The sequence below is a fragment of the Cavia porcellus genome, unplaced genomic scaffold, assembly GCF_034190915.1.
Source record: "Cavia porcellus strain 051 isolate PalLab524CR breed Dunkin Hartley unplaced genomic scaffold, mCavPor4.1 scaffold_23, whole genome shotgun sequence".
Lineage (NCBI taxonomy): Eukaryota > Metazoa > Chordata > Mammalia > Rodentia > Caviidae > Cavia > Cavia porcellus.
The window spans coordinates 55,974,630-55,992,311 of NW_026947506.1; the positions used below are offsets into that span (position 1 = coordinate 55,974,630).

Consider the following 17,682-nt stretch of genomic DNA (forward strand, 5'->3'; position numbering starts at 1 on the left):
AAACAAACAAACAAACAAACAAACAAAGACATAGATAGATTTATGCTATGCCTGTGTGATTAAAAAAATACAGCCAGTGCCTAGAAATATTTATTACAGTAGGAGACACATTGCCGCGAATCCCCCTCAAAGTCCTCCCCCTCACTTCAAGCACATCCTGTCATTTTTGGCCATGTGTCTTTTATATAATAAGTTCTTCCTTTTCGATTTAAACATTCACCATATGTTTCGATCGCCCCTCGCCTATGGAGGTGAGAGGAAGCCGGCAGAGTTCCTGCTGGGCGGTGGGGAGAGAACCCGGCTAGCCAGCTCCCCTTAAAGCAGCCACTCCAGCTGATCCCCAGGACCCCCCTGAGCTGGGTGGGGCGGGGCTGCTCAGGCCTGGACTGCCCTTGGCCAGCACTGCCCGGCTCCCGGGAGTTAGCCTGACTGATTCTCTGAGGTCTCCGGGCTCCCTGGCTCCTCCTCCACCTGCCTGGCTGGCCTGCAAAGCCTGGCCCGGCTCCAGGGAGCTCCCAGTGCAAGTCTCCTGTGCAGCAGGAGCAGGCGGCCTGGCTGGGGTTGGGCACAACTTCAGTGGCCCCTGAGGACAAGCCACCTCTGATATGGCCACCCGGCACTGTGGATGCTGCAGGTCCAGCTCTCTGTCCCGTTAGCAGGACTGGAGTCCCTTTGGCATCGTCAAGAAAGGGCTTGGAACCCGCCAGAAGCATGGGTGAGTGAGAGGGCTGGAGAGCTCTGGGGACCTGCAGGGGGCAGGCTGTGACTCACTGGAGATGCGTGTGGGCAGCAGGGGTCTCTGTGGTAGACGACAGACCTGCAGCCGTTTTCTGGGGGTGCTGAAGGGGAGTGGTCTAGGGGCGCTTCTGATTGACTTCTCTTTGCTCTTCAGAGCTCAGTACCAAGCCCACCTCCTCTGGGAAGCCTTCCGAGGTCCCCCAGGCCACCCTTTTCCTGTGTTCACAAATCATCCCGCATTCCCTAGATAGCATTTGCTACCCTACATGGTAAATACCGACAGCCTTTTGGGACCCCCAACACCAGACTGAGGGCTCCACGTGGCTGAGGGGCTTCCTATCGGGTCTGCTTACCTCACATGGATGGGATCAGGGTTTGGGAGCCTGGTCAGGACCTGGAAAAGGGGACCAGTCCCATCTCCTACCTGGCAAGGGTTAGGGTCGTGTATGTATGTAAACACATGTGCACCCCCAAACACATATGCCTCCATACACACACACACACCCCTCAAGGAATGTTTGCTCTGCTCTCCAATTCTCACATGTCAGAACCGGGCAGCAACAGGCCGAGGAGTGGGCCCAGTGAACTCTGATGACCTCGGGTCCTTGCATCCTAGCGAGCTGGGGGTCTCTGCCCTGATCTTTCGGTGACGGTCCCCTGCAGATGTCCCCTGGCTGCCCCAGTGTCCCTCTTGGACCCTGCTTCTCATCCTCATTCACCCCCTTTTGCTTTCTTCTCTCCCGATTGGGACTTCCCCTGGTTGGGGAGTCCTGGTCCCTCATAGGGACCAGTGGCTCTGTTGACTTACTGCTGCTCAGAGCAGGGGGAGACCTGGAACCGGAAGCCAGAGAAGGGAGGCCAGCGAGCCCCATGCTCTGGCTGAAACTGGGTTTTCCTTTCCTCTTCTCTAAAGTCATCTGAAATGATATCGTACACAATCAGATATCTTACCCTGCAAGTGTTAATATCCTGCCCGCAGATCACAATGATCTGCATATGAGATTCCTGTCTCCCTGCTAGTGTAATTTCGGGACTTTATTATGCTGGAAGAGTGTCTGTCTCTTTCCCGACTTTGACAGTGACATTACAGAGCTGTCTCCTAGTGGTCTGGCCTTGGGGAGCTCTGCTTGCAATTTCCCTGGGCTGCAGCAATTAGGGGTGAAGGTGAGTGGAAAAGTGTTCACTGTGGCACAAACAGACACAGACCACATCTTAAATCTCTAGTTTGGGGTTGGGGGTGCCCAAGCCACTGGCAGATGCAGTGAGACACAGCCCTTTTAGCTCCAAAGCTCACAGGCCTAGGGGAGCAGAGAGACCTCCGGCATCCGCAATGTGCTGCTGAGACTGCCTGGGGGCTTAGGATGGCTGCAGGGCACAGGGAAGGGGGCCTTGCCTTGGGCTTGAAGGACTTCCTGTCCAGAGGTCCACACTGCGCTGCCAGGAGCGCTGTAAATCATCCTGGTGCTGGTCCGCCTGCACCCTCACCTCTGAAACCATTCCTCTCAAGCTCTGGGGAGACCAGAAGGTGGAAGCTAAGATGTCCTTCTGCGCTTCAGCCAGAGTCTCTAAGTCCACTGGCTTGAACCCTAAAGTTTCCGCCAGGCTGAGAGTCCCTGTGAGCCTCTGTGGCTGGGTCTGGGCACAGTGCTGATGCTACAAGGAACCGGAAGCTCTTGGGAAGCCAGGCGGGGGTGACATATGTGCAGCCAGCCCTGACTCTGCCTGGGAGAGGCTCAGGTGTGACTTGAGTCCCACCATGGGACATCATAGGTGTCTGCTGTCAGCGTTTCTGCTACGTGACATCTTTCCCAAAGATGTAACTTCGGGGATCCGAGTGGGACCCCCCCCCACCTGTTCTTACTGTGCCTGAGGAAGGGGGCTGGAACATTGCTCCAACTCGACTTGGGCGTATTTCCCGAAGCCGAGCTTGTTACCTGGGGCGGCTGCCATGCCTGGGTCTGGAGTGAGGTTTGCAGTTCCAGGTTCAGTGCACGGTCTCAGACGGGCTTCGCAGGTGCGGAAGTAGAGTGGGAACTCGGCCACACGGAGCACAGGAAAAGAGAAGAAAATCTAGGAATAGTTAGGAATGGCGTTGAAGGTGGGATCAGCGGCGGGATGTCCTTGGGGTAGATGTGACACGCGTTATTTTATGGCCAGCACGGTGACATGATTTCAAGGGAGGGAGCTTATTATCCAGAGGCATCAGTGAAAAGATCAATATCGTTTTAGTAGGCAGAGCCTCGATGTCACAAACTCTCACAGAGAGTGGATGGCCCTCTTCAAGCCCAACTTCTGGAAAAGTGCAAATATTTAAAGTGTAAACCACTCTGATTCAGCGAGTCTCGGTTTTTATGTAAAAAATTGGAGATTCTAGTGCATACCTGACACTGCAGGTAGAAGAATTTCATGACCTTTATCAAGCCTGTGTTTGCATCAGGTGGAAAACATCTTAGACATCGGCACCTGGGTCGCCCACCTGCCAGGGGACCCCACATCACCAGCTCCTCCCCGTGGTTCGGTTCCTCTGTCAGCCCTGATTGCTTGACTGTGGTCATGGTCCCCAGACCACCTGGACCCCAGCTCCTCAGTGCAACTGTGGGACTGCTTGTCCTCCTACATCACCCCCCAGCTTCCATGTACCAGACTGGTTTGGAGATCGGGGGCTAACCAAAGAAAGGGACCCCCAACAGAAAAGGTGGGCATTTAGACCACCATTGGCTCCTTCTTGTCCCCAAAGTCCTAGTGAAAATGAATTGAAACCCTTACAGAGGCCCAGTATGAACTTGATCTCGTGTGTGTGTGTGTGTGTGTGTGTGTGTGTGTGTGTGTGTTTGAATGAGTGTTACTTCCTGCCACTTAAAGTCAAATTTTGTCTAGAGATTTCCTTCTTGAATCGCTAACCCCCGCCAAGGCTTCTTGATGCGCTTCCCTCCCTAAGCAAAGCCTTCCCCATAGCCTGCACCCCAAGAAGGGCTCCCATGAAACAGTCTGGCCTGGGTGGTGACATCTGAGGTCCAATGGAAGGACACAGGATCTGCTCTCCAGGGCTAAGCCTTTTGAGATTGTGTCATGCAAGAAGCATACTCCGTCCCACAGCTGGTGGCTGTCCAGTCTTGTGGAGAGGACCCAGGACTTGTATCCCTTTGCATAGATGGTGCCTTCCTGTCCAGCATTCATGAAGAAAACTATTTCTCCAAATATTCAGAGCTGCCATGCTGGGCAAACCTCAGAGGGCTGAAGAACTCTGAACAGTGCTTCTTGCACTTTGTAAGGTCAGTGCAAAATAAGGATGGCATTTTTATTATTTTGCCAAGTCACAGGAGTCATGCTTTGCCCTGGCTTTTAGCTGTGTCCCTGAGTTGATTCGTCCAGGACCTGACAGGGATGTCACCTGTCCACCTTGACTGCTGAAGGTCTAGCACAGCCTCGGCATTACTGACTCTGTGCTTTGGGGCGCGGCACACTTCTGGGGTCCCTCTACCTTTCCCTTAGGGTAGAAGTGAGAGCTGAGCATTCACTCTTTCTGCATAAACTACACTGGGCCATGGAGGTCTGGAGACCTCAGCTAACAGCTGGGCAGGACCTTTGCCAGAGATTGGACTCCTTGTTCCCAGTCAATTCGGATTTGGCCTTTTTTTCTTCCTCTTCTTCAAGCTTCCTCCCCAGTGTCTTTCACTCCTCTGAGCTGGACTCCTGGGGTTGTCTGAGTCCCTGGAAGAAATGGCGGATCGCTGTGGCTGGTCTTTACCTCCTGCTTCTGCAGGACACCCGACCACTGGACACGTGGTGACCCAGCCTCTGTCCCCTCTGGCTCTCAGGCCGTGTCCTGCAGGAGGGACCCAGAGCTCAGTCACCCGAGCAGTGGTGACCATGATGGTGACATAAAGCATCCAGAAGGGAGGATTTGTGCTTCTGCCCGTCTTTTGGTGACAGTTAATGGAAATCAGCTTTTAACAAGGGTGGGGGGTCCCTGGGCAGTAGCATTTGGGCTCTCTAACTCACCCTAAGCTTGTAAGCTCAGCCTGACGAGGCTGTGTCCTCAGCGTGGGGCTCTGTGCGTGGAGCTGGGATGCAGGGGCTGCGGATGAGCTGCCAATTCATTTCCCCGGGGCCACAGCTTCTGTCCACATCACAGCCTTGGGGACTGATTTGTTTTATTACAGTTCACCGGTGCCACTGTTAACTGTGACGTCTCCTCTGGCCGTGAGATAAGGAAAGGAAGTTAGGCCTTTGAGCATCAAGGGATGGCCTTGCCGAGTGACAGTGGCCTGATTTAGGGAAGTGACACTGCTGCTCGAGGTGCGTGGCATGCAGCACTCCCTGCTGGGCTGCCTCTACCCTGAGCTGCTGGGCTGGGGCAGCCTGGTGCCTGAGGTCACGTGGGCAGAGCAAGGCCATCTGTCATGCTGTGTGGGAGCCATGTGTCACCTACAGGAGATTCACCTGCCTCTCCTGCTGCAGCATCAGCCAGTGGGTGGTGGGGAGACCTGGGACCAGTCCACCCCGGCTTGTATTTGGGGGCACCGGAGGTCCAGGATTCCTGTGCTCTGGGAACAAACCTCAGGAAGGGAACAAAGCTCTCATGCCTCTTGAGCCTGGCTCTGGCAGTCGACTGGTCATACCTTACCACGCGCTATTATATGGCACTGGTGGCCGCCCCTCACTTAGGAGGAGGACAGAGAAGGAAGAAGAGGAGGGGACATTGGAGGGAAGGGAGTTGGGGACATGGGGCACTGTCTCTGCGGCTTGCAAATCCTCGGAAGCCCTGAACCTCAGGGCCCGGAGCTGAGAACGGACTCAGGCTGGGGCGATTCAGGAGAGAAGAGCTCCAGCAGCTCCGGGCCACATCCGCGGGGCAGCGCTGTGAGGCCTGAGCAGAATGAGACCCGGGACTGCTCTGTCCTCACGCTGGGCTCGCGGGCACTTTGCCTGAGATTTGTACAATTCGCCCCACGCATGCGCAAAAGCCTTCTATGCCATCAAGGGCGCGAATTATCAGCAAGTCACCACCTGGGGATGGAGGCTGGCTGCTCTCTATCTTGGTGGCAGAGGCTGGGGAACTTGGCCTTTCTTTGTGCCAGCTGACTCCGGGTCCAGCATCTTGCAGGCCGTACTCCAAGCTCCTGGAAGCTGACCCTTGCTGGAATCCCTTTCCTTGAAATTGGAAAACACACATTTTCTTGGATTTAGCAATTTACAGGCAAGAGAAGAGGAGTGGTCGCTTCAGTGATTTTTTCCCTTTTCATGCATTTGGGTGGACACAGCCGACTTCCGCAGGCAGGTACACCCACGAACAATTCCAGAAAACGGGCTAATGTGAGGCGAAGGGGAAAATTAAGTCATGCCTTGCATATTATTCTAACAATTAAGACAACTACTTATTTCTTGATCAGACCTGTCCCACAGGTCACTGGTGGCTACAGGTCGCTGACATTTTATTAGAATTTCACAGGTATGAGCTTCACAAATTTTACATTTACACCAGGGAGCTAAGCTTATTTAGCTTGTTAGTATAAGACAGTATCTACTGATTCATGTTCACCAGAGTGTGTTGTAGGGTAAGCTTTCAAGGCCGGGTTAGTCATCCCGGCACTCTGGGAGGCTGAGGCAGAAGAATTACAACTTAGGGATTTAGCAAGAGCTTATCTCAAAATGAAAAATTAAAAAAGAGCTAGGAATGTAGCTTAGAGCAAAGGTCCTGGGTTTAATTCCTTCTACCTAAAATAAAAAGAAGTTAAAAAGTGTCTCCTGTCTTTTAGTGGGAGGAAAAAGGGCTGTACAGAGTTTGGTTGCTACAAGGAGTTGGGGAGAGTAGGGCTTTGATGGCTAAATAGGAGTCCACCAAGACCAAGACGGAGTGTGCTCCAAGTGGGAGGGAAAGCTCCCGTCGAGGCCTGGCGGCTGTTTCCGGAGCTAAAAGTGTGGCAGGCAGGAGCCTGATAGAGTTATTTCCAAAAGATGAAAAATATTAACAAAAGATGAGAAATATAAAATAAAAAGCGGCCTTTATTCTGAGAACACGGAGAGAGATGACCGGCAACCCCACCGCTGGCGTCCGGCGATCTCTCCGGCGGACACGCGGCGTGGGGGCCTGTAAATAACCTCGGTTTGGGGTGGAACCTAAGGCGGGCATTAGGGATACACAGATAGCCCATTGGTCCTAGGTTTGGCGCCATATGTAAATTCCCAGGGGCGGGAAGATGGCGTCACAGGTAACTTCCTAGGGGCAGGGCAAGATGGGGCTTCCTGCTTCCAGTTGTGGCTTTCCTGGCTACAGTGTCCTGTCTGGGCCAAACCTTTCAGAGCCCTTTTCATTACTGGGATCTGGAAGGAGACGAGGGTGGTGAAAGGGAGTTTGGTGCCAAGAGCTTATAAAGAGCCTTGAAGGCAGATTGTGGAGTTTGATTTTTATCTCAGACACCACGGGGAACAAACGTCTTGTATTTTAGAAAAATCACTCTAATTGTGCTCCCGTAGTAAGCGCTCGTTCCCGTGTGCTCTACTGCTTACTGTGCTGTCTCTGTAACAGGCCCCTTAGGAGTCGCGCAGAGTTGGAGGACTCTTTTTTTGTCTCTCTTTCTGTGGTCCTGGGAACTGAACCCTTTATACTGAGACACAGCTTTAGCTCTTTTAAAATTTTATTCATTTTGAGACAGGGCGTCTCTAAGTCACTGTTGCCCAGGCTTGGACTTGCAGTGGCGATCCTCCTGCCTCAGCCTCCTGGAGTGCTGGGCTGACAAACATGCACCATCCCGCCATATCAGGAGCCCGCGGGCTGTACGGCAGCTTCTTCTGTCCCTCCCTTCTTCGTGCTTGCCCTGTGGTGTGACCAGGACTGGCCTCTGTCCTTCCTTCCCTGCCTGTGCTTGGCTGGCGCCCGGGGCTGCGGCCCTGATGACTCTGTGCTGAACGATGTCTCCACAGCCGCTCCTCAGGCCCCGGTGCCCACCAGGACATGGGTGTGATTTGTGGGTGAAGGCGGGGAGGATCTACTTGCAGGTTCTCATGAAGGACCAGGCGCAGCCTACAGGGTCCTTGACTTAAGCTGGTGGCAGTGGGCTGGAGGAGAGGGGACAGCTTGGGGTCAGATTTCCAAAGCAGCACAAGTAAACCGTTTCCCACATGACCGCAGGAGGAGCAGGGAGGGAAGCCAACGTGTCCCCCACGCCTGCCCCTGCCCTGAGGAGAGGCACTTGCATTTTGCTCTCTACACCTGTCGACCCCCAGCCCTCACCCCTGATGACCTTCGCGTGGAAGGGGGCCCTGCTGGCTACTGGCCTGAGCAGGGTCCGGAGGGTGGGTGGGGCCTGGCCCTGGTGGGCAAAGTTCAACCACGCACCGAGCAAGGTCCCGGCCGTGGCCCGTCTTTCTGCAGAAAGCCCAGCTGGCTGAGGCACTGCATGAACCCGGCCTCTTTCTACCTGGGTCGTCTCCTCTTTCTCTCTGTGTCAAGGTGGACGGCTGGCCAGGTCTCAGGCAGCAATGCCTTTCTGTGCTGGTGTTCATGTACTCTGTCCCCTAGGGGCTCATGTGTTGGAGGTTTGGTCACCCGTGTGACATGGAATCTTTCAAAGGTCTAGTGACATATCCTTAGGTCACTGGGGACTCCACCCTCAAAAAACACTAAGGAAATCCTCAGGAGACCCAGAGTTCCTTCTCATGAAGAGGTCTGGGCCCACCTCTCGCTCTGGCTTCCTGTCACACACTGTGATCTCTGGCTCCCACTCACTTTCCTGCCATAACATCATGTGCCATAGGCTCCCACCAAAGGCTGGACAAACGGAGTTTCCCAGTGTTAGACTTTTAGCCTCCCAAACATGAGTTAATGTAAATGAACCTTTTTCTTTATAACGGCACCCAGCTCTGGGTATTTTGTTATAGTAATGAAAAACAGACTAGTACACTCTCTTCCTAGAGTGGAAGGAGAAGACGGTGAAGGTCCCCTTGTGCCTTCTCCAGCCAGTCCAGTGTTGGCTGCTGTTGTCAGTGTGTTTCTTATTTGTGGGAGTCACAGTGCACAGATCCTGAGGGATGGAGTGAATTGAGAGACAAATTAAAGCCCTACTGTTCCTAATAACACACATTGTCCAAGTTTCAAAATGTTAGTAAAACACACTAGCATTTACCTAACATACCTAACATCACTAAATATTAATGATAATGTAAGAATTTACAATGGTGTGTAAATTACCTTAGTCCTCTGTGTTGACAATCAATTCAGCTCTGCAAAGGTAAAGTTTCCCCCGTTACTCATTATTATCATTATTGTTTTAATTTATTGGATTTAAAACTATGCTGGGAATATTTTGCTTTTTGATGTCTATACGTTTAGCAATAATACATGAAAACTAAATAACAGAGCATGTGCCAGTCAGCTCCAGCTGATCTTAAAGCTTCACGCTCGCCAATCATTTCCTTTGGTCTGTAAATGCTAATGTTCCCACTGCAAAGTGCTTACTGTGTGTCAGAATGTTCCCATGACGGCTTAATCATGACTATGAGAACACTCCAATTTGGGATCTCCAAGGAGGATTTCTGTCCAGTCAGGAAAACAGAAACCACACTAGATGTTTCAAGCAGATGGCATTTGATACAGAGGATTAGCTTCAAGGGGGGAAGGGAGCTGAAATAACCTAGGAATTAGCAATTGCAGGAACCTCCACATCCCTGGGAGTGAGGAACAAGGGGAAAGCAGGGGTCCCGCCTAGCTTGAGCAGGGCCTGAGGGCCTGGTGTTCAGCCTCTGCCGAGGGTCACAGCCTGGTCACTGCTGTCCCTCCGCAAGGGGCGAGGCTGGTGCCGGAGGGGATGCGGGAGGTGGCGTTAACTGCACCGGAGGATTCTGGGAGCCCGAGCCAATTGTTCACTGCCATCTTTCCGGCTCGCCTTCCCACCTGCCTCCCGAGGTCTCCTTGCTGAACTCTGCAGGCAGCCAGCAGGCTGGGTACTGGACAATGTGGCCTGGGAGCCCCCACCCCAGAACGCCTGGTGGCCCAGAGCTGGGGGCAGTGGGGAATGACCAGCACCCATTTGGATGCTCTGTCTGGATGCTCCACAAGGTCATTTCCACCTTGACCGGAGATTGGGCCTCCGGGGTTGTGGCCTGATGAGCTTATCTCATGGAGAGCTGGTGGGTGACATTCCTGAGGATGGGAAGGAAGAGGGCAGGCCTTCCCATGTGCCAGTCACCACAGAAGGGGCAGCTCGTTTGGGGAAGGGAGGAGGGAATCCTTTCCCCACTCTGGGCCTTGTCACTTCTGCTTGGACACAGAGAGCAGGGAGCCATGAGGGCACTTCCTGGAACAGATACAGTATTCTGGGCCACATCTCCAGCCCATAGGACAGCTGGGGGACCTCAGTAGAGAGGCGTCAGGGACAGCCCAGCTGCCCAGATTCCGGTTCCCGTCGGTGTTGCCAGCACTTTTATCTAAATCCTGCAGCCTGCTCCTCTTGGTTCTGTTCTGAGGAGGTGTGGAGACTGTTAGGGAAGGTGTGCACTGTGGCATTTGGGGTCACAGAGGCCAGTGAGGTCCCTTGTGAGAAAGTGGGGAGGTTTATTTAGCCCACAGTTCATGATAGACTCGCTCCAAGGCAGGGTGGCACAGCACACAGGCATTGCAGAGAGGAAAAGTTCATGATGAGCAGAAGACAGTCAGCAAGCGAGGGATGCTCACAGCTCTTTCTGTCCCTTGTGTCTTATCCAGATACTTAGAACAGGTGCCACTCACACCTGCAACCCCAGTGCCCTTGTGCCCATCCCTGCACCATGAGTCAATCCTAGCATCACTCACTCCAGACCCAGCTGCCTCTGCAAAAGCCCCACCTATGAACCCATGAGGTTTTGGGGGGACATCTGACCACAAGCCACAACAGAGCTGTGTGTAGTCCCTGTCCAGAGTCTTTGCAGACAGAGATCTTCCTGCCAGGGGTTGTAAGGCCACTGTAAAGGCATGAGTATAGGGGCCAGGCAGGGCCCATGGGAATAGAGAGTAGTTTGCTGAGGAGTTGCAAGGATTTTGTCTCAGGACCATTGGAGTCTAAAGCACCAACTCAGACAGGGGTGATGGTTCATGCCTGTCAACCCAGCCATTTGGGAGGCTGAAGCCGGTGGGTTACAAATTCAAGCCCAGCCTGGGCAGCTTAGTGACTTAGTAAGATCTTGAATCAAAATTTTAAAAAGCACTGGGGAATTGGCTCCGTGCAAAGGCCCTGGACTCAGTCCTCCAAACCAGAACAATAAAAATAAATACATTAGTGCCACCTCTGTCTGACTTGCATGCTTGGAGTGGGCTGCGTGCCAGGGTCCCTCTCTCAAGGGAGAGGATGGATCAGGCAGGAGATGAGTGCCCCATTCCCTTTCTCCCTGACTCTGAGGCCCTCAGCGATGATCTCAAACTGTGCTTCTCAAGATTTTTTTAAACTCAAGCTCTCTATAGTTTTCTGTTCCCTAAGCCAAGAGGATTTGGTCTGGCTCGGCGTGCAGATAATTGCACGGCTTTCTCAGAGTCGGGTCTCTCCTTCCTGGCCTTTCTCTTCTGCTGAGCACGCCGCTGGCTTAGTTCATCCCTGTCACTCTATAAATGAGCATCCCAGGCTTGAGAGGTGAAGTGGTCACAGGCGCTGTGGCATATGCCCTGGGCAGGGGCTTGAGGATCTGCCCCCTGTCCTGCGGCCCAGCTGCCTCTCAGACTCCGGCATTTGCTCCAAGGCATCGATCCGCAGGTTCGTTTTGTATTTAAAATGCTGTGCAAACTGCTGCCATGTTGACCAAAGAAGCATCACGGGAAAGTCCTTTCCATTGCGTGGACGCCCGCACAGGAGGCGCGAGATGAGGGCCTGGCCGCTGTCCAAGGAGGAGCAGAAGAAGGCCGAGTGATGAGGGGCTCTGATAACGATGGTCTCAGAGAAGGGTTTTCCTGCTGAGACCCCAGCTCAGCCGTGGCAGCAGCACAGGCAGGAGATCTGCTCTTTCCCTGTCCCGAGACCACCTTGTACCAGCCTCTCTCCCAGCTATGCTGTGTGATGGCTCTTTCTCTCAAGGATGCCCCTGTGGAGGCAGGTGGATGGCAGGTGTCTGTTCCCCTGAAGGCCACATGGTTTGGGCCTGGGTGTTGGAAAGTGGGCAGCATACCTGGAACATGAGATGTGTTTGTGTACCAAGGTAGGCACATGCGTACATTATGAACATGTGTGTTCATGGGCAGGCAGATGTGTGTATCCATGGAAGGCATGTGTGTCACTGAGCAGTTATTTGTACACAGGCAAACCTGTGTACATGAACAGAAATGTATATACATGGGCAGGCATGTGTGTGTCCACACAGGCAGGCATGTGTGTGTACTGTCAGGCATGTGTGTGTACCTGGATAAGCATATGTGTATAGCTGGACAGGTATGTGTGTGTACTCAGGCAGGGGTGTGTGTACATGGGCAGACACACATATACACAAGCAGGCCCATGTGTGCACACACAGGTGTGTTTGCCCGTGTGCCTGGCAGGCCTGTGCGTGTTTGTGGGGACACGGTGCAGGTCCCTGCTGACGGTCACTGTGCCCTGCTCTCAGGAGAGGAGCGCAGGGTGGAGACCAAGCTGCCACCTTGCTCGAGCTGTGTCCAGCCCAGGCCCCCTCTGAAGAGAGTGTCCCTGATACCACTGTACTTGCAGGAGCCAGCACCTAGCCCTGTCAGGAGACAGCAGGCAGGACGTGGGTACTCATCAGGGCGGAGTGCCTGGCAGCCCTGACTCAGACCTTGCGGCCCAGAGACCCTGCGTTCCGGTCTCCACCTTCCCATCTTCCTGGCTGCGCCTGCTTCCGTGCTGGCTGCCTGCGAGGTCTGCAGGAGGCTCTCCCGGCAGCTGGGAGCAGCAGGCAGCCCGAGCAGCCACGGCAGCAGCCAGGAAGCACCAGCACCCTTCAAATTGGGACTCTAGCCCTTTAAATCTGCTCAGTTACCAAAAAAGAAGAGGCATCAGACCCTGTTAATTAAAGCTCGCCCTGGTCCATCACTCTGGAGCTGCGGTGCCCGGCTCCTTGCTGATGGCTTAGAGATTCTCCCGAACTCCCAGCCATGGATCTTGGAGCATTTCCCCCGAGATCAGCAGGAGGTATGATTCTTGCCGATGGCACTTGGAGGGTTGTGTGGCTCTAAATCAATATGACAGCTGATGCATGGACGCTGTCTGGCCCCCTCTCTTTCCCTCTTCCCCTCTTCCTCCTCTCCAATTTCCCAGCTTGCGTGTAGTTGAGACAAATCAAGTTTTCACGGGTTTCAGAGGGAGGGCAGGGGTAGGGAGGTCCGGAGGTGCAGTAGTTCCTGATGTGTTTGCTTTGGCCCTGGCTTCACCTCACTGCCAAAGTGGTTTGGAGGAGCAGGAAACATGTTCCGTTAGGCTCTGGCTGCTTCCTGCCTGGGTCCCCTGCCTGGGGTTATTACCCTGACTCCACTGGCTTCTCGGATCCATGACCTGCCCCCAGGTCTGAAGGTGGCTGAGCCTCGGCCCCTGTGTTATGGGAAAACTCATCCCATGCAACTTTCCCTCTGTGAATCGTCCCGGAGGGACATCGTGCCCGGTGACACTTGTCCCTTAGGCTCCCTCCTCTTTACTCTGAATGCTGCTGGGTTCAAAGGCTTGCTGGAGGATTTCAGGAATTTCTCAACCTTGTCCCTGGCATCTTTTGAGGAACTCACTTTTAGCTGAGTCTCACGTCCTGTTGCAAAGAGTTGTTTTGATTCAGGAATCTGCTCGAGCCTGGCAGAGAGAGGGAGGAGATTTATCTTCTTCGTACATTGCATTTTGTAATTGTACTTGGGCCCAGAGAACCTCTATCTGCAAATCCTTCATTGAGTTCTCTTCGCCCCCACACCTTCCTTCTGGGTGAAATACTCGTCTGGAGTTGGACCCAGAGGAGAGGCTTCCTTTCCCTCAGCTTGACGTGGCTCCACAGACGTCCCTGAAATCTAGACCCTGGCGGAGGGAGCTGTTTTGGCTATTCTGGGATGGGCGGGGGCCCAGGTGGTTTGGGAAGGGTCTCTGTGGTTCCCGTCTGCGTCTAGGCAGGGCACTCAGGAGGAAGCACTTTACTGATTTATTCAGGGGCTGGAAATGTGCTGAGTGATGAACATCACCTTTCTAGACTTGAGAGGGCTCTGAGCCAAAGCACAGCTCACGAGAGTGGGGATCTCCCCCAAAAGTTGTTACCTGCACATTGCTGAAGTGTTTATACTCACAGTAGCTACTGCCTGTAGCGAATCCTTCCCAGGCCCAGGGAGGATGTGTGCCTGTCCTGGAGCGGGCCTGTCTGCTTCCGGGCCACGGTGGGCTCAGAGTACTTCCTATGATCAGGTTGATGACACTATCTGCTGGGGTAGAAAGTCTGGTTAGAAGACACCATTCAAAACCCATGAATGAGGCACATGTATCGGTGCATTCGTGTGGGAATTTGAAGATTTCAGAGTAGGAGTCCAGGGAGAGACATGCTGCCAGGCGGGAGGGTGGCGCTGGGGTTTGCTGGCCTGCGCCGTGCCTTGCAGCTGCTCTCTGAATGGCTTCATGAAGGATGTAAAAAGCTGAGGCCATGCTGAACGGGGCTCCCCGGGGCTCCCAGACAGAAGGAATGGGGGTAGGGTCCAGAGCGGGGTGGCCTGTCAGCTCGGACACCTTTTTGCTTTCCTTCCCAGAGCCGTAGGTCTCTGCCTCCCCGGGCACAGTGCTCAAGGGTCAGCAGCCACCGTCCACTCTCTGGGGAAGCCACAGAGCCCGAGCTTCACCAAATAGGCCTGCGACAAATGTCACAGCGTCCTTGGACTAGCGAGGCCCATTAACAATAAGTAAATAAGTAGACGGTTCTTTTGCGTCAGTTTTCGTTCTCATCTTAGTGGCGTGTTGTTTGTTTTTAATTCGCTGATGTCTGCCGGCTTCCAAGGGGCCGTGTACAGATCCTGGTGGAATTTGTTCCCACCTGGCACCTGCGCAGGCTCTGTGGGCCGCTGCTATTCCCCCAGCGACCTTGGCGGCGGAGTGGAGAGGGCATGGTATTCAGGCACTGGCTGACCTTGTGGGAACCTTGGCTTTGTTCCCTAATAGCGAGTGGCCCGACTCTAAGCTGCTGCCTCAGTTTCTCTACCTGTAACATGGTTGTCGAGTTAAAGGGGATAATTTGGCTGAAGTCCAGGGGTGTCATAGGTATAAAGAAATCATACTCCTTTCCATCATAGCTGTGTTTAGTTCGTGAAGCATTTAAATAGCTCCACTGGCTCCTCCACTCAGCCCTGGACGGTAGGGCAGGGCCGACCTGGCCTGTATCATGCTCTTCTCCCGAGGCTCGTGCGGGCCCTGGCGTGGCATTTCTGCTACATCAGTTAGTCGAATGCATATATGATGTTCTGTGGACTTTTAACCTTCAGCATAGGTGATTTTTAATGACTGAGAAAGACCAATTTGCACTCAGTTTACTTAGGAAATAGAATTGAGTCAGATAGATTTTTTTTTAAAAAAGCTCGATGACTGTAATAAACTGGGACTAAGATGTATCCATTTGTGGAGAAATTTGAATTGCAATAAAGGAGTCTCCTGCACCAGGGACTGGATGCGGCGTCTGTGGACTCAGGAAGTGTCCTTGGAAAGGTTCTGATGGCTGAGGACGCGGAGTAATGGCCACCTCCCCCAACCCGAGTCGCTTCTTCTCTTTCAGGCTTCCGAGGGGAAAGAGAAGGGAAACCAGCTCCGGGTGGAAAGAGACACTTATCTGTTACTCAAGAGTGGAGAACAAGCCAATCAATGTATCAGTCAGTGAACCAATCAGCTGAACTGTGTCCAACTCCTAGTGCCTTTGGGGGGAATCATTGATACAGTAAACACTTTCAGACAGTAATAAGCATCATAATAACAAATACGGCAGCACTTGTGGAGGGTTTCTCCCTGGCTGGGGCTGGGGTATCAACATAGGAGTGATGTCACCCTATGTTTCCAAGTGGGGAGACCGATGAGCCACCAAATGCCAGTGCCAACCAGGAGGGGCCTGAGCCCAGCAGAGTGTGGGAGCTCCACTGTGGAGCCCACCCAACGAGGGCGCCTTCAGCTGAGCCCTCTGAGAGGTGGCTTTAGGGGAACATTCTGGGCTGAGAAGGGGCACCTGGAAAGGGCTGAGGCAGAAGAGACATGGTCGGGTGTGGCCCCTTGGTTGGAGAAGAGGCTGGAGGTCTGACTCTTTCCTGTTCTGAGGGAGATAAAGAGTCACAAAGGAACTTCCAGCAAGAGAAGGATTTGGGAAAATCGAATCCAGCAATTAGGCACAGAGCTTGGGTCCTCTGCCACGCCGTGTTCCAGGCACCGGATGTCACTGAACAGAGCTCTGGCTTTGAGTGAGCTCCGAGTGCAGGAGAAATATTGGTAGCTAGTCTTCTTCATGGCTGGGCTGAGAAAGATTGTGGGTGGGCCGAGGTCGAAGCAGGAAGTGACTGAAACTCCCAGGTGACCGAGAAGTGACAGTGGCCAGCCAGGGGGTCACTGTGGAGGCCTGGGAAGGGGTAGGTCCCTGCGCTTTCTCTCTCTAGGACAGAGAAGAGAGGATTTGGAGACGGATTGGACAGTTGTGTCAGAAGGAGGGATGACTCCAGGATGACTCAAGCTGCTTGGGCCTGAGACGGGGACAATGTGGGTGGAGCAGGAGCTGGGTGTTTCTCGTGTTCACTTTGAGGCGTCTGTCGAGCCTGCCAGGAGGTGAGGAGTGGGCAGTCCCGGAGCTCAGGACTGGAGAGCTGGGCTGGAGGCAGCCCCGGCAGGGAGCCGTCAGAGTCCAGATGGCACTGCAGGCTCTGTCCGATGAGATCATCAGGAGAGGACTCAGGACCGAACTGAAGGCATCGGAGCTGGTTATGGTTTGCGAGGAGACTGAGCAGAGACCTTGCCCATGTTCCAGACAGTGCATGGCTGCTACTGTTAGGACCCTGAGTGTCCCCAAGGCCCACACATTGAAGGCTCTGTCCTGAGCTTGGCACGATTGAGAGGTGGTAACAACCTTAAAAGGCAGAGCCTCATGGGAGGTCTTTGAGGTGGTCAATGTGCTTGTGGAGGGGACTGTGGGACCTTTGTCACTTCTTCCCTCTGTTCTGATTTCTGGCTGTGAGGTGGGTAGTTTTGCTTTTCTACAAGTCCCTGCCTGGATGTGCTACCCTATTATAACCCAGAGCAAAGGGAACAATGAGTCACAGCCTGAAAACTATTTGACTATAAGCCAAATGAACCTTTGCTCTTTATAAGCTAATTATCTCAGGAGTTTGTTATAGTATTGGAAAGTTGACTAATAGCCTGCCTACATTTGATCTTCTCCCTTTTCCTGAAATTAAGACTTACAGGTAACTCATCTCATTTTTTTTTTTTTTAAATCAGTGCCAGGGATTGAACTTACAACCACACGTTTGCAAAGCAGGCACTTATGCTGCTGAGCTAAATCCCCAGCCCCAACTCACCTCATTTTTAACTTGTCCCTTCCCCTACCTCCTCCACTTTCTATAGACTTGCTTGAATGTCTCTTGACTTGAAAAGAACCCTTCTTTGCCCCCCAAATTCTCCATTAGCGTTTTATTTTTTCCTTCCCTTCCCTTTTCTTTCAACATTAAGCAAATAACTCCGAGGCATGGAAGACATAGAGACAAAAAACAACTCTACACTACCTTACTTGGAAACAATGTCTATTCACTTATCTCTTATTCATTTCCATAAGCCATTTTGGGTAGCTTTGTGGTTGTATAGATATAATGAAATTGATCACAAGCTAAGCAAAACATATTTTGTACTCAAAATTTATATTTGTATTCTAAAGAGGCAATTTAAAAAGAGGAACAAAATCAGGAAGAAAAAATAGAATTCAGGAATCAAGGACATAAATTTGGGTCAGAATATAATTGAGTCACAAATCTGATTAGAGTTTCCTGGTTAGCAAAAG

The 17,682-nt window shown here is 52.8% G+C and overlaps 1 protein-coding gene across 5 annotated transcripts in view; it reads left to right on the forward strand.

The window, feature by feature from the left end:
- Positions 1 to 262: 262 nt before the first annotated feature.
- Caln1 (calneuron 1) overlaps positions 263 to 17,682 on the forward strand; it is a 530,573-nt gene continuing 513,153 nt past the window's right edge. For 2 of the 5 annotated variants that reach the window (XM_063234470.1, XM_063234477.1), the window contains exon 1: positions 274 to 715. The gene's annotated coding sequence lies outside the window, so the exon portion shown is untranslated. Of the gene's footprint in view, positions 716 to 12,687; positions 12,843 to 17,682 lie in introns of those variants that run through there. The other 3 variants (XM_063234472.1, XM_063234473.1, XM_063234471.1) reach the window with 3 other exon arrangements.